We start from the raw sequence: 10,835 nt of genomic DNA on the forward strand, positions 1-10,835 counted from the left end.
ACCCACCCAGCTTCTGATGCCTTAAAAAATATACACATATGCGTTTGTTTCAGTGTAGTCCAAGAACTTAAGAGTGGTGTCGGAGCGACAAGCTGGTGTGTGACAAGTTTGCATTTTCCAAGAATTTAATTGTTCAATGTGTGTTGCATTGTGCATCACACATAGGGCAAACTTTTTCTGTATATGGTGCATTGATCTCAAACCTCTATTTTCCTAGCAGCCCCCTTGTCCCACCCAACGACACCATGGAAGCACCTAATTTACATTACTAGTCACCATGGTGGACATTTCCATAGTAGCCTCATGAGTTTTGACACTATTGTGGTACTTGCATTGGCACAATACATGATGGCACCAGTGGAGCAAAGCATAGAGAGGTCCATTGCTTACAATGCTTGCGTCACTTTGACATATGCCTTTGACAGGTCTCACAAATAAGGTTAAAAGATAGCACAGTGCAATCTTTATGGATTGTCTGCCCCATTTGTTCTTACCTCCCTGTGTAAGAAATTTTCCCTTGCATACATCATATCTGGCACAGGCATATTGTAGTGCAAGGATTGTACAAAATGGATCTATGCATGCATTGTGTGACTTTGTCAATGTAGCACAGGGGGAAAGGGCAGCTTGAGTCTACATTGGCATCAATCGATATGATAATAATGTTGCAGTAAGGACTTGTAAGTATGATACATTAGACAGTGAGAACACTTGTAACTGATGTTATGCATGAATGTGTCCCTTTGTGCATAACACCAACCATCCCCACTACACAGGCAACCTTGCTACATGGTGACAGACATGGAAGTTACTTGTACAGCAGCACAGATGATAATCATAGACATGCCCCATATGTTGTGTATGATCCCTTTTGTGCCCATTCCCAAGGTTGTATGGAGGCCTATCACAGTTCTTGTTGCCCGCCCTGTGAAGAAGAGTAGTATATTTTGCCCAATGAGTGTTACACATGGGCAGGTGGTTCAGTTGCAACAGTAAAGGGATTGATTTGAGAATTAAGAAATGGTCTGTGAATATAGGGGGAAGGTGAGAGTGCATTAGAAGTGTTTGGCTAGTATTGTGTCCCCATGAAACCCTTTTGCATGCATTCAGTGTGTTCTATGCGCCTCCTCTATCTGCCATTTGTTAGTTTCAAGATTACCTCCCACTGCAACTTACCTTATATTTGTGGTAGGTCTTGGAAGTCTGCACTGCACTGTCCTGTCCTGAGACTCCGGTGACCAGTCCCTTTGGGATGACCACTGCCATCATCTCCTCCAGCTCATCCAGGGCTTCCTGGGGTGCCAGACTTCCACCTCCAGTATGCAGTGCTGCCTTTTTTTTCCTGGCCAATTTCTCTTTAGTTCTGCTCTTGCAATCGTGCCAGCGCTTCTTACAATCAGCAACAGTCCTCTTCACCACTGCCACACTATTGACTTTATTGACAATTGACTGCCATATGGCCTCCTTCCTACCTATTGGCGATTTAGAGGTGACAAAGAGCTGGTGTTGGTACTCTGTCACCTCTCTGACCAAGATAGTATTCTCCTCCTGATTGAAGTGACACTTCCTCTTTCTTTTCACCTTCTCCTGTGATTTTGATTGTCCATCCTGGCTTGTAATTGGCAGATTAAGGTCTCTCTGGGCTCACTCCTATCCTGCATTCTCCATCTTGGGTCCTCGTGGTTGTTTGGTATTTTTGCAGGTTTTGTTATGCTTTTGAAGCAAAAATGGCACTAGCATGATTAGTGTCAAAAAATGTGTTGCAAATCATGCAAACCCCACTTTTGCAGCATTAGCGTCATTTTTCTTTACAACCTGTTGCAATGATTAGCGTATTTTTTTACGCGAACCTTTCCTTAGCTCCATAGTGCGTCGTTTTTTAAATACGGTGCATGGATGGCACTTAGAAATGTCGTTAAGCTGTGTTAAATATTTTGATGCACAACTGCACTGGTGTAGTTGTGTGTCACTTTCTTAAATTTGGGCCTAAGTTTAGACTTAAAATTTAACTTTATTCATAGTAAAGTGAGACTTTTGGCCATATTCAGACTTTTGGTCTAAGTTTAGTAAAGTTAGACTTTGGCCAACTTTAAGAGTTTGGCGGTGGAGTTGGCGGTCGCACCGCCGCTGACCAGGCGGTGAAGACCACCATATCACAGTTACTGGGAAGGCACCTGCAGAACACAGACAAATTACCATTCCGACCGCCACTGCAGAGGGGCCAGCGCGGTAGGCAGCAGCAATCTCCAGGCCGGTAGTCAGGCAGTATCCGACCACCACATTATGAGGTAGCACACTGTCAGGATTTCCGGGGCGGATCAACCGCCACCAAAAGCCTGGCGGAAACAAACAATATAAAAGGGAACATCTACCTTCAGGAACACAGGCATGTCCGTAGGTTCCTTGGTACGCGAATTGCAACTCCCCCCAAGGATCTACCTGGCCATGTAACTCCCGGATCGATGACAGCGACCAAGACACCAACCGTAAGTACACCAGCCTAGCACACACTGTAAGGAACGACGTTAGTAAACACACACACACAACATAGGAAGCCACGCCCACACATGCAAACAAACACCAGTACCAACACACACACACACATACGCATACACACAAAAACAAACAACCATCGCCTGACTGCAATGTACAGGCCTCCAGAGGGCAGGGGCATCAATGGGGTATGCAGGCACCTCAGGGGTGAAGAGGGAGACTTTGGGCTTGGAGGGGCGGTCCTTGGTGGTGGATTTGGGAGGGTCCAGGGGCTTACCCTTGGAGGGGGGACTTTAGCTGGGGGGGTTGGGCTTGGCCTTGGAAGTGGAGGGAGTGGGCTTGGCCTTGGAAGTGACGGAAGTGGGCCTGGCCTTGGAAGTGGAGGGAGCAGCCATGGCTTGGGCTTGGCAGGAGGAGCAGTGGACATGACAGGGGTGAAAGTGGCAGGTGGTGGAGGGACATGGCTCGGGCAGTGGTGGATTGGGAAGTGGAAGGCAGGGGCCTTGGTAGGGCAGCAGGGAGTTTGGGGGGGACAGCGACTGGGTCAGTGGTGGGGAACAGGGAAAACTCTTGGAAGAAACAGTTATTGGGGACACAAGGGAGGTCAAGGTAAGGACGTTTGGGAGTGGAGGGAGAGGATATGGTTGTGAGGTGTGTATGTGGAGGCGCCATGGGTGCAGGTGAATGGGTGGATGAAAAGGGTGTGCTGGGGGACTGTTGGGTGAGTGAGTGCAGACAATTAGATGTACTGGGAGGAGGAGGGGTGGAGGTTCAGGGAGATGGTAGGGGTGACGTGTGTGTGTGTGTTAGGCTGGTGTCTGCAGGTAGGGTGAATGTGCTGCATGTAGGTGTGTTGACAGTCGTGGTGTTTGCACCGGTGGTATATTGGGTGCATGAATGGGGGTCAGATAATGTGGTGATGGTGGCAGTGAGGGCACATGTGGAAGTGACTCATGTGATGCTGGCTGCAAGTGTGAGTGGTATACTGAGTGTGAGGGGGGAGGTGGTGGGGGAGTCGGTGCAGGGTGTGGATGTTGTTATGTCTGCATAGGTGTTTTGTGTGTGTGCGTGGCAGTGGTGGTATTTGTGGTGCTTATGTCTGTCCTTGCATACCATGTCTGTTGATGTGGGTGCATGTGTGTCAGTAGATGTGTCTTGGATGGGTGAAGGGAGAGGGATGTAGGTATGGGAACAGGTGGCTGAAGGGGGGACGGAAGAAGAAGGTATACTGGCTGCCATCAAGGAGGAGGCAAGAGCCTGAAACGATCTCTGTAGGCCAGACAAGTTACAGTGAATGCCTTCCAGGATCGCATTGCCCTGCTGCATCTGGCATGCCAGTCCCTGGATGCATTCATGAGATGGACGTCTGAAGGTCAATAGCATTATCATTGAGGGCAGCTGGGCTGACTGGAGCAGGTGCACGGGTGCCTGCAGCGTAGGAGATGCCCACCCTCTTCGGTGAGTGGGCACGGGTAACTGGTTGGGGAGCTACAGGGATGGCAGTGCTGGTACTGGGGATGGTCCCAGATGGGTCCACCACCACCAGGGATCTGCCATTGGAGGAGGAATCAGAAGATGTAGTAGCCAATCCGGTCTCCCACTGGTCCCCTTGGCTCCGCTGATGTCAGCCTCCTGGGTCCTGTGGTCTGCAGATTCCCAACTCGCCGGTGCCCCTTCTCCTTCTCCACATGATGCTGATGCACGCATAGACATAGGAGGACAGGGAGGGAGAGAGAGAGAGAGACAGGGTGCAATTGGTCGATGCCAGCACAACAGTAACACAGGGTAGAACATAAGCATTTGATGCCATGCTTTGATACACTATGCCCACCCCTGAACATCCTACAACTAGAAAACACCATGAGGGAAACCACAACTATGCATATGTCAACTGCTGATGGTTTGACTGATGCAAACAGGTACATGAGGAGTGGCGTACCCGCCACACGTGTCCAATACCTGCAAACTATCCATGGCCTTTGAGACAGGCATGTAATGAACTGCACACCCAACAGAATCATGCATGGCTAGTTGGCAGGCCCACTTGGCTTTTGTCAATTAGCACTGTGGCCACTTGGTACACCCAACGCCACTACACATGCAGTGCCTGCTGCCAGCTGATTGAGATCCCAGAATCCACCCCTGAAACAGTGGTTGACAAGGACTAATCCCAATAGCCTGACACCCCAGGTCCAATCATCATGATGCCATGAGCTGGCAAGCACATCTAGCTAGTAGGTGGCCACACAGTTATAACATTGGAGGAAGCTGCCCCGCAACCGCTGATTGCATGGCATTACCCACATCTGTGATGCCAATCCTGCCCAGATGGACACTACCCATAGTGGACACCATTGTACCAAGCACCCACTCCACAGCTACCCAATGGTACCCAGCAAGAGGGACTATGGCAGCACATGTAGAAAGTGACACTGTGTGTTTACCCCCATGTGTGTTCTGTGCTGCCCTCAAGCGCCCATCCACCTCAGGGTAGACCACCACCAATATGCGGGCATTAGGGGGTCAGGGTCCACCTGGCACCCCTCTCTCATTGGGAGGACATCCCCAGCTGGGCCTCCGCGGTCTTCCGGGCCCAGCGACTCAGGTCCTCCCACCGCTTTCTGCAGTATGTGCTCCGCCGGGCAGGGACCCCCAGGGTCCGCACTTGCTTGGAGATGGCACGCCAAAACCCCTTGTTCTGATGGGCAGTGACCTGCATGGGTGACAGACAGAATGACACAGTCATGTAGAGTGGCATCTCTGGGACAGCAGTGGACAACACAAATTACACTTCCACAACCACATATCATCACCCTACGTAGCATTAGGCCCCTTCACCCATGTCCATGCTCCAGACACTCTACCACCTACCAAGGCCCCCATCCCAATGCGCACCACTCACATACAAGACAATGACATTGGGCTCACCTGCTGCTCTGGTTCCCCATACAACTGTCCATACAAGGGCAGGACCCCGTCCACGAGCTGCTCCAACTCTTCCTGGGTGAAGGCTGGGGCCCTCTCTCCAGCAGGACGTGGCATCTTGGCTACCAGAGTCAGAACACAGCAGCACATGCAGTGGAGATCTTCAGTGCATGAGGTTCAGGAGGCAAGTGAGCAAGAGCGCATGAAATGGCAGTCACGGCTGCCTCAGACATCACCATTACTGCCGGCGGTGATCACCTTTGGCTCCTACCTCCCAACGGCAACAGTGTTAACCAATGGTGAGTTGCACAGCAGTCGTGACCGCCTACCGCCATGACGTATTACCCTGGTGGGATGACCTCACTTCCACCTGTCCCATGCATGTAGGACAGGCGGCTGACATTTTACATGTCCAATGTGTATTGTGGGTGAAATGTTATTGCATCATGGGTGACATTTGGTGACCTGTGGCCACATCAACAGTCGACAAAGTCTATGGTGTACAACACAATACCAACTCTCTCCTGTTCCCAGGTATGATGGAAGGTTGAGGATGAGAAATGTACTGGTGTACAGGGCCCTAGTCGACATTGCCACCCTGGAGGAGCGTCACGTCATCCAGACCTATCACCTGAACCATGAGACCATCATGGAACTGGTGGCCCAGTTGGAGCCGGATCGCTTGCCTATCATTCACCATCCCAATGCCATCCCTCCACAGTGCAGGTGTTGTCAGTCCTCCACTACCTTACCTCAGGCTCCTTCCAGATCACAGTGGCTCTGGTAGCAGGGATGTCGCAGCCCATGTTTAGAAACGTCCTGAGGGATGTACTATGTGCCCTGCTCAAACATCTTGGCAGCTACATCCATTTCCTCCAACGTGCAGCATTGCCCACTATCAAGGCTGCGTTCTACAGAATGGCACACATCCCTCATACCAATGGAGCCATTGATGGCACCCACATTGCCCTGGTGCCACCAAGGAGGAGTGAACAGGTCTATAGGAATTGCTAAATCTTTAATTTAATGCTGACCAATACATATCCCAGGTGACGGCCAGGTACCCAGGCTCTGTGCATGATTCCTTCATCCTGCGGAACAGCAGCGTCCCACACATGAGCACCACCTACGAGGGATCTGGCCTGGCTCATAGGTATATATCCCTGCATATGTGTGCCCCTCAGCTCTCTGCACTCTTGTGTCCTGCCTATTGTCCTCCTGGTCTTGACATGCCTCCTACATCTGTGCACACAGGTGACTGTGGCTATCCCAACCTGCCCTGGCTCCCGGCACCCATGAGGCATCCAACTACAGATGCAGAGGACCGTTACAATGAGGCCCCGGTCATTCCAGATGGGTCGTAGAGAGGTGCCTCGGCCTGCTGAAGGCCAGGTTCCGGTGTCTGCATATCTCCGGGGGTGCCCTGCTCTATAAACCACAGAAGGTGCAAGATCGTTGTGCCCTGCTGAATGCTGCACAATCTGGCCATGAGGCATACCATCCCATTGCTAGATGCAGAGGAGGGGGTAGCTGTACCATTGCATGATGAACGGGACATGGGGAGTGATGAAGAGGAGGAGGATGATGAGGATGCAGCTGACTCCAGGGCAGAGCTGATTCAACAGTACTTTGACTGAGATGCAGGTATGTGTCAACTGTCTGGTATGTGTCCTCTACAACTGTCTGGCTTGTCCCTGCTACCACCTGTTGTCTGTGATCACTGACAGTATTGGTTGCAGCTCTGACTCTGGGTGGGTTTGGGGGTGTCACATGTGCCCATGACTTAGGTAGTCACAGTGTACAGGTCAAGCCTGTGTTCAGGCAGCTGCTGTGCTGGTGCACTAGTGCCATCAATGTTTATGATCAATGTACCCTGAGCTGCCAGTTCAAGTGCTATGTGTGTGCCACACAGGGTTGTTGCATTTGTGAAGCATTTATCCTAGGAGTTGACATTGGGTGGCCGTGCTAAATTGTTGTTGGTGGCAGTGGGTATGGGGTCAGGTCTGGCGCTGGGTGCTGTGAGGGTGGGACCATTGGAGTGGTATGTGTTGTTTTTTGTGTGTTGGTACTGGCCATATGGTTGTGGATTTGACGACCATATCTGCCTTGGATACCTGTTCCTACAGTGCATTTGTGTTGAGTTGGCATCTGTGACTCCTACAGTGATTGTTGTCCCTGTCTTATTCTATTTTAAAGACATTGTAGTGGTATAGTCTGGCCCCTGCCTGACCTATTGCCTCCCTTCACACATATATCCAGCCCCTAGATGCTCTACGTTTGATCTCCCGGCATTTTGCACCCTCCCATGCATGTGCTGAGCAATGGGTTGCCAGTTGCACATGCATTGGCAGTTCCATTCGAACTCATGACAAATAAAGATGTAGGCAGTAACTGTGCTCAATGGTGTTTATTTGGGAGGGACAAGTGGAAGGGGTGATGAGTGGGGTCATGACGGCAGAGATCTTCATAGAGGTGAGGCCAGCTGTAGGTAGTCCAGGTCCAGTATGCAGGCCATGGGAAAACAGAGTTTTGAGAGTGGACAGTCGACAGGGTGTCTCAGTCACACACAAGGGAGAATGTTCAGGAGAGGGTCGCTTCCTGGCAGTGATCATGGTCTTAGCATCACGTCCAGCTGGATGTCTAGTTGGACGTCCTCACTTGCGTGGGGGCTCCTCAGCTACAGGGGTGTAGGTGCTGGTGTCCTGCGTGTCCTGTGGCGGGCCTCCATACCACTGGCTGCTGCTGACGTGGAGGGCTCTGATGTGATGTGGCCAGTGGAAGGGGCCTGCTGGTGGGTGGTTGACTCACACTGGATGGTGGTCAGGTCCTTGAGCACCCCTTCCATGGAGGTGATGGTGGCATTGTGGGCCTGCCATTGTTGCATGGCCTCCTGATGGTATTCGCCCTGTAACCTCAGGGTCTCCTTCATGGTACCGAGGATCTGGGCCACTGTGTCCTGGGTCTGCTGGTATACACCCAGGACTTGGTTGAGTGCCTCCTGGGAAATCAGTTCTTGTGGCTGCCCGAGCCTTGGATCATGGTTACCGTCCCACTACCCCTGGCCCCCTGTGCCTGTGCCCCTGGCACAAAATGCCCACTCCCAGTAGCTGCAGGTCCTTCATTTTCTGCGGTGTGTGCCCTTGACTCTGGCCCCTGTAATATGGGGCACACCTCTGATTGTGAGGTCCCTGGGGTACAGGTTTGGGGCCCAGGGGCTTGCTGTGGTGTTGTTGTCACATGGGTGGGGACGTCCCGGGTGGGTCTGCTGTTGGTGGACTGTCCAGTGGTCCCAGATTGCCCAGGCAATTAGTCCCCATCCAGACATCCAATGGGGCCTTCATCCTGGGGAGGGCTGTTTGAGCCTGGCATCCTCTGCAGGGTGGCAGAGGCAGGGGGACCTGTGGATGGAAATGGGAGATATTAATTATGTGACTGTAGTTCGTGTTTCCCTGTTGTAATGCATGCAGTGGCTCCACTTGCTTCCCAGTGACAGCAATGACAGCTGCTGTACTACAGACCTGTATTTGATGTAGTTGTTTGTGGCATGGTTTCCATGTGGCATAAGGGGTTGTGGGTGGTGGTTGGCATTGCTGTCATTGCCATGTGTTGGGAGGAAATCGTGGCAGCCAGTAGATATGGGCTGTGGTGTGGTTGTCCATGCAGACATTACACTTTGGCATGGGTCTGTGGTGTGTTGCTGTGTGTGTTGTTCTGGATTGTGGGAACTGTGGTTCTTCACATTGTGGTTGTCATCCTAGCATTAGGAGAGAGTGAGTAAGGATGGTGGGAGTGGGGTGGTGTGGCATGCAGAGGAGGGACTTGGGGTGTTTGGGATGGGTGCAGTGGGGTTGGTTGTAGTAGGTTGGAGAGTGGTGGGTAATGGTTGGGCATGCTGGGCAGGGGTGGTTGGTGCTTGGGGGGTATAGTTGGCTTACCAGAGTCAAGCCCTCCGCTGATGCCAGTCAGGCCCTCGGGTTCCATGATATCCAGGACCTTCTTCTCCCAGGAGGTCAACTCATGGGGAGGAGGTGGGGTCCCAGTCCTGTTGATGGCTATCTGGTGCCTGGACGCCATGGAATGGACCTTTCCCCTGAGGCCATTCCATCTCTTCCCGATGTCCTTTCTTGTGCGTAGGTAGGTGCCAACTGCGTTTACCGTGTCAATAATCCTCTGCCATAACTCAGTTTTCCTGGCTATCGATGTTTGCTGTACCTGGACTCCCATGAGCTGTGGCTCTACTCCGATGATCTCGTCCACCATGACCCGCAACTCATTGTCGGTGAATTGTGGGTTCTTCAAGCTTGACATGTTGTAGGGTGGGTATGTGGTGTGCGTGTCAGATGCAGTGCGGGGTGTGTGGTAATGAGGGGGTGTTTGGTTGTGGGTGCTGGTGGGTTGTGGTGGTAATTTGTACAATGTGTGCTGTGTGATTGTTTTTGTTATGTTTGGGGTGTGCTTCATGTTAAGTGTGTGTGGCTGCTCGTAGTTGTCGCTAGGGATTGTGGGTGTGTGTGTGGGGGTGTTACATGGTGGCGGTGCAGGTGTGCGTGGTGTGTGTATGAGTTTCAGGTGTGGGATATGCGAATTGTCCAATGTGGTGTTGGCTACTTTTGGTGGTGCCTTTTTGTACCGCCAACAGTTTACCACCGTGTATGTACCGCTGTGCTAGAGGTTGCCTCTAAATATGACAGTCGGAATGGTGTTGGCATGGCTGGGCCAGCGGTTGCACAGTCACTCTTTTGCCATGTGTTGGCCTTGAGGTGTAGGTTTTGTGTCTGTTTTTGGGTGGTTTGTGTTTTGTGACTCATAAACCAGCCGTCGCTATACTGCCACCACTGGTGGTATGGCAGCGCCGCTTCACATGGCGGTTTTGCCCAAAGTCCGCGGAAGTCATAATGAAGGCCTTTATGTCTCAACTTAAACATTTGATCTAAACTTAGACATTTGGTCCCGTATTTATACCTTTTTAGCGCCGCATTTGCGTCATTGTTTGACGCAAAAGCGGCACAAACTTACAAAATACAATGATATTTTCTAAGTTTGCGCCGCTTTTGCGTCAAACAATGACACAAATGAGGCACTAAAAAGGCATAAATACGGGCCTTGGTCTCAGTTTACCTTTGAGAAATGGCCCTTAATCTCCTCATGCCCACAATTCAGGCCTTAAGACCCTCATGGGTTATTTGTCACGCTTTACAAATCCTGGATTTATATATTCCTTTCCTCATTGTTTTTGGCATTGATCTAAGAAGAAAATACCTCATCGCCGTCTCTGGTTCTTATTTCAGACTTTTGGGATTCCTCTTCAGATTTTGCCTCCATTTCACACAGAAATGGAAAACGATTTCCCTATTTTTTTACGATTTCTTCCGCAGATTTCCACTAGGTTTTGGTCTTTCTGCCAGGGTTGAAAAAAA

Source organism: Pleurodeles waltl, chromosome 8 (assembly GCF_031143425.1).
Source record: "Pleurodeles waltl isolate 20211129_DDA chromosome 8, aPleWal1.hap1.20221129, whole genome shotgun sequence".
Lineage (NCBI taxonomy): Eukaryota > Metazoa > Chordata > Amphibia > Caudata > Salamandridae > Pleurodeles > Pleurodeles waltl.